This window comes from Marmota flaviventris, chromosome 14 (genome assembly GCF_047511675.1).
Source record: "Marmota flaviventris isolate mMarFla1 chromosome 14, mMarFla1.hap1, whole genome shotgun sequence".
NCBI classification, from domain to species: Eukaryota; Metazoa; Chordata; class Mammalia; order Rodentia; family Sciuridae; genus Marmota; species Marmota flaviventris.
This window is the reverse complement of record NC_092511.1, coordinates 58386598-58391829: the sequence shown is the minus strand read 5'-3', so window position 1 is coordinate 58391829 and position 5232 is coordinate 58386598. Positions and strand designations below refer to the sequence as shown.

The 5232-nt window shown below is 43.1% G+C and overlaps 1 pseudogene; it reads right to left on the bottom strand.

Moving 5' to 3' along the window:
- Nucleotides 1-2016: 2016 nt before the first annotated feature.
- Nucleotides 2017-4639, bottom strand: LOC139701715 (M-phase phosphoprotein 8 pseudogene; annotated as a pseudogene).
- Nucleotides 4640-5232: the final 593 nt, after the last annotated feature.

The following is a 5232-nucleotide window of genomic DNA, read 5'->3' as shown; positions in this document are numbered from 1 at the left end:
TCTTCATTTTTGTTTTATCTGTAGTTAATAAGTACCTTCTTTTGTATTTGCTTAATTTTGGGGTTCTTATGGCTAATCCATTCCACAACTGCCAAGAGTCGCTCAGAACACTTGTCTATACGGCCAACAATTGCAGGCCACCTGTTTCCTTCCTTTCTTCTTTTCTTTCTCTCTCTTTTCTTTTTCTTCATCTTCATCTTCCTCCTCCTCCCCCTCTCTCTGTTGGAAACACCTTTTGTGAAACCCTGACCTGTCCCCTGGGCCGGCTGTGTAGCTGACTCCGTGGGACTGCCCTTTCTCTGCCGCCATCTTGGAATTCTCTTTGCCTTTCTCTCTGGGTGGGGTTCTCTGTTTCTCTGGCGTCCTCTTCTTTTTGGTTTACTTTCTTGTTTTAATGGAGTACATGCTCCAGCAGTCTCATCAGGTTAAAAAGATGGTCCAGTTGTGGAGGGCACAGCGATGGTCTGTCACTTGGAGTGACATTGCTCCAATCAGGATGTCAGCAGTCACTCTGGGATTTTTGTTCACCAGATTCCTGGTGAATCCTTGTACTTCTTTCCTGCCTTAAAGTTTGCCTCATCTCATGGCCTTCTCTTCTGGTCTTTCTTCCAGTGACTGTCAGTGGTCTCCTGAGAAAGGGTATGTGAGAGATTTTTGGACACTGCATATCCAAAGATGTCCTTATTATGCCCTCGTGATTCCTTGATTGTTGATTGGCTACCAAATTGTAGATAAGAAAAAAAAAATTATTATTTTCACAGTTTGAGGGACATTGCTGCATTACCTTTGCTATGGCTTGGTTTTCAATGTCCCCTAAAGGCCTAGATGTTACAGCCTTGGTCTCCAGGGTGTCACTTTAGGAAGTGATGAAACTTAAGGTGGGGCCCAGTGGGAGGTCTTTCTGTCGTTGGGGAAATTCCCTTAAAGGGGATGATTGGCCCCTTCCTCTTGCTCTTTTTGCTCCACCCCCATCACTTAAAAAAATTGTAGTTGTAGATGGACACAATATCTTTATTTTTATTCATTTATTTTTATTTGGTGCTGAGGATCCAATCCAGGGGCTCACACATACAAGGCAAGCGCTCTACCACCGAGCCACAATCCAGGCCCCATTTTTTGCTCCCTTTTGATGTAAACGATTTTGCCCTGCCAGCATGCTCCTATCATGGTGTGCTGCATCACCACAGGCCTAAAGCAATAGGGCCATTGACCAGGACTGAAACCTCCAAAACTGTGAGCCAAAATAAACCTTTTTTCTTTATAAGTTAATCCTCTCAGCTATTTTGCTATAATGATGGAAAGTCAACTAACACCGCTTTTGTGTTTGCAGAGTTGCTAATTAGAAGCCCATCGCAATTCAGAAACCTCTTTCTTTTTACGGGATATAGCTTTTCTCTTTATCCTCAGAGTTCTGAAATTTCACGATGATGCCCCTTTCACACGGGTTTAGTTTTAATGAATTTGCTGAGTTCTCCCTGAGCTCTTTGAATCTGAAAAACTTACATCTTTCAGTTCTGGGAAATCTTCTCCATGACTTGTTGTCCTCAGTCTTCTCTGGTCTCTTTTGTGATTATTATTGGTTGTATTTTGAATCTCTTGTGCTCACCCTCCAATGTTCTTGCACTGTCTCTCCTACTTTCCATTTCTTTGTCTTTTTCCAAGAAATTCCTTCCAACTTAGCTTCTAATTCTTCTATTGAGGTTCTCCCTGCTGTCATCGTATTTTGATTTTTAATGAGCTTTTTGTTGTTATTTGAATGGGATTTTAAAAAAAAATCACACCATTCTTGCTTCATTGATGCCATCTCCCCTTCTCCAGGAATATTAGTAACAGTTCTCTCAAAAAATTCTTCTTCTTTCCTGCATCGACTCTGCTTCCTCTAGGTTATTTTTCACTTTGTGCTTTTTGGGCCTTTTCACTCCACATTAGAGAACTTTGTCACTGTCTGACAAGCCTGGGCTGCCTGCTCTTGGGTCTAACACGCTGACTAGAGTTCCACTATGTGAAGGGCTTGAGTTAGTGCTTCCCTGTGGAGGGGATCAGAAGGGTTCTGGGTTGGGGCCTTCCAGCTCAGGGCCTTTCTCCTTGGCTGGTCAGACTCCCCAAAGAAGACTCTTCTCTTCTCCCAGTGGAATGGAGGGCTTTTGGATGCTGACATTTTAGGAGATGAAGGGGGGTAATGACCCGGGGGTCTTGGTGTTCAGTTGTATTTCCCCACTTAATACCCCCACTTTCCTGTGTGGCACTCACCCACACCTCTGTAAAGAGGATTTCCCCCAGTTTTCTTCCAGAGTGAAAAAAGGGCATTCACTAGGAGTGTGGAATAAAGAAGGGGATTCAGGAATCAAATCACTTCTCAACAGCTTTCACCCTATTTCTTATTTGAGTCCCCTCTGGACCTCTGGAGGTTCTGGAGGTTCTGAGCCCTTTGAGGATTCTGTGGAATAAATCCAGTTGGTTTTTTTTACTTCATCCACACATGACTTAAGACTCAGCTTTATTGGGTCTGTTAATTTGCAGTTATCACTTACCCTTTGCTTCCCAGCTTTAAACTTTCCAGAGCTGCTATTGCTTCCTATTCTTCCTATCCTTGAGAGTTTGCATGTATTTTATTTTGAACTCTCTTATTAGGGAGCCATATTTGACATACTCAGGCAGCTTCACCTGGAGTCCTTCTCGGCTCATTTTCCAAACTCAAAGGCAACCAACACTTTGTGGTTATTTGTCATGATCCAAGCAGCCATCTAGTCATGAAATTAGCTCACTTGATCCTCATGCCAAGCCTAGGAGACATTATTGCTATTAAATGGAGAAACCGAGGCATATGGAGATTATGTATCTGGTCAGTCTCCCAACTTGTAAATGGGGGAGTGGGGATTCAAATTCCCCAATCTTCCTTAGGAATTTAGCCCCACACCTACCTACCTGCTCACTGTCTCACCTGAAAATCTTACTATTCTTCTCTTTGATCCTTCTAAAAGATGGTTACCAAAAGACAAAGAGGGATCTGTTTGGGGTTCCCCTCAACGTCTCTCACCTGGATAAATGATACCTTCATTCCCCCTGCCTGCTGTGGGTCAAGCAGTCTACATTGCTCTCTTTAATCCTCACGGCTTCCTCCCTCCCTCCCACCCACCCTTCTTTCCTTCTCCCTCCCTATAAAAAGATTTGTTCAGGAGATCCAGGTACAATCTTGTGATTTTCTGATGTTGGGTCAGAATTCCAATGGTGGAGACGAGCAGAGTAAATAACATGGCACACGACTGTGAGATCATCCTGCAAAATGATGCCAAACTCACCCGAATTTTCATACATTTGGCACCAACTGTCCAAAGTCCCCTGATCACCGTCGGCAGCAATGTTTGCCCAAGTATCAGTTTCATTTCTAGCTTTCCTCCTTTCTTTCAGGGAACACTTATACTCCTTGCTTTTGTGATCTGCTGTGGTTTTACAATCCAGTGGTATTAGCTCTTTTCCTGATTATTCTCAGGAACATCATTTTTTTTTTCTTCTGTAGTTTTAAAGAAGTAATCAAGTGCATTTCTGACTTCCTTGAACATCTTTCCTCCTTTTGACTCTTTTTTGGCCCTTTTCTTCCTTGTCTGAATTTTGTCTTTTGGATATTTTTCTCTGGTCTCTTCTTCCTGCTGGGTTAGGTCAGAGGACCCCAGGACTCTGTCTTCCCCACCAGATCCTAGAACTCTGCGCATGGGCAGTCGGAGGTGGCGTCAGCTTATTTAATTCTGTGTCATTTCTTCATCTGTCAGGGTTCTTTTGCTTTTTAGGTATAGTTTTGAGAAGGTGTTCTTGTTTTCTAGCCTCTTGCTTCTTCTTCTTCTTCTTTTTTTAAATTTGTTCTAATTAGTTATACGTGACAGCAGAATGCATTTCGATTCATTGTACACAAATAGAGCACAGCCACAGGATGGCCTCTTCCTTCTTCCACTCCCCAGTCTTCCTTAGGTGCTCGGCTCCTCTTAGCTTGGCCACCCAGCGGTTCCTCACCGACATTCGCTTGTCCCAAGTCCAGATTCGCTTTATCTCTTGCACTGTTTTTGTTTCTCTTCTCTATTGTCAGAAAGTGACTCTTTGCTGTCATTTTCTCCTGAAAAGGAGCATCATAAAGTACACTCGATTCAGACTCCAGCCAAGATTCAACATATTTCTCTTTTCTTTGGGATCTTCTCTTATATTAGTCTTTAAATCTCTTATTTCAGACCTTTTAAACTTCAATTCCTTAGCTGCTTTTATGTCATCCGTTTTGGGGATTGTTGGAGTCCTCGAATTCTTTGGCTTCCAAAAATTCTTTTCTTTGTCCCTAAATAAAATACTAATTTTCAAAGGAAGTCTCCAGTTCTGGTTTGGACCTATCTTTTAGTTTCCCAGTCTATTTTTTTCAAGTCATCTGGGTTTTTCTTTTCCCTGTGCCATATTTTGTGGTTGTTGTTTCTAGCTTGGGGAAGCATCTTGTTTTGTCTTGCTTTGCTGATCACTATCAGAGTTTGCCTAAAATATGTTGTTATTTAAGGGTAGTTTCTGAATTTCTTTCTACTTCAATTTTGTTTTCTGCCCCTTTCTTAGTAAAGTCAAGAACTTCTTTACAGTCCTCCAGATGAACCTCAGGCTCCCACCAATACATCAGATGTATATATAGCGTTTCCATCAAACTTTTATAGGGAATATTACTCTGACAAGAAAAACCCACAAGAGGAAAAGTTTATTTGGGGTTCTGTGTTGGATTCATTCTGTGGTCAGCTGACTCATCACTCTGGGCCTGAGGTGAGGAAGAACATCATGGTGGAAGGGTACAGTGGAGGAAAGTTGCTTACCTCACGGTAACCAGGAAACACAGTTTTCCCAGTGGCAAGTGTTAGTGGGTATGTTATACCGGTGAGACCACTAGGGCTCAGAGACATTATGTAACTTGCTGAAGTCTCTTGTAGTAAGTGGAAGAGCTACAATTTAAATCCAAGTCCAGGAGACCCAAGATGGCAGGCCAGAGGGAGGCAGCATTCTGTGTTGCTCTGTGACCTGGGACTCAAGTAGTGAGAATACTGCTTCTGGAATCACAGCCACCATGCCCATCCTGGGTTCCAGGCCTCAGCATCAGAGTAAGTCTCCCAACTACTCACCCATGCAGGACTACCAGGTACCCGAGTGGGACCAACAGCATCAGCACTTGTGCAAAAGGCCACCCACCCGAGCAGAAATCCCGGAAGCCCAACAGCTTCC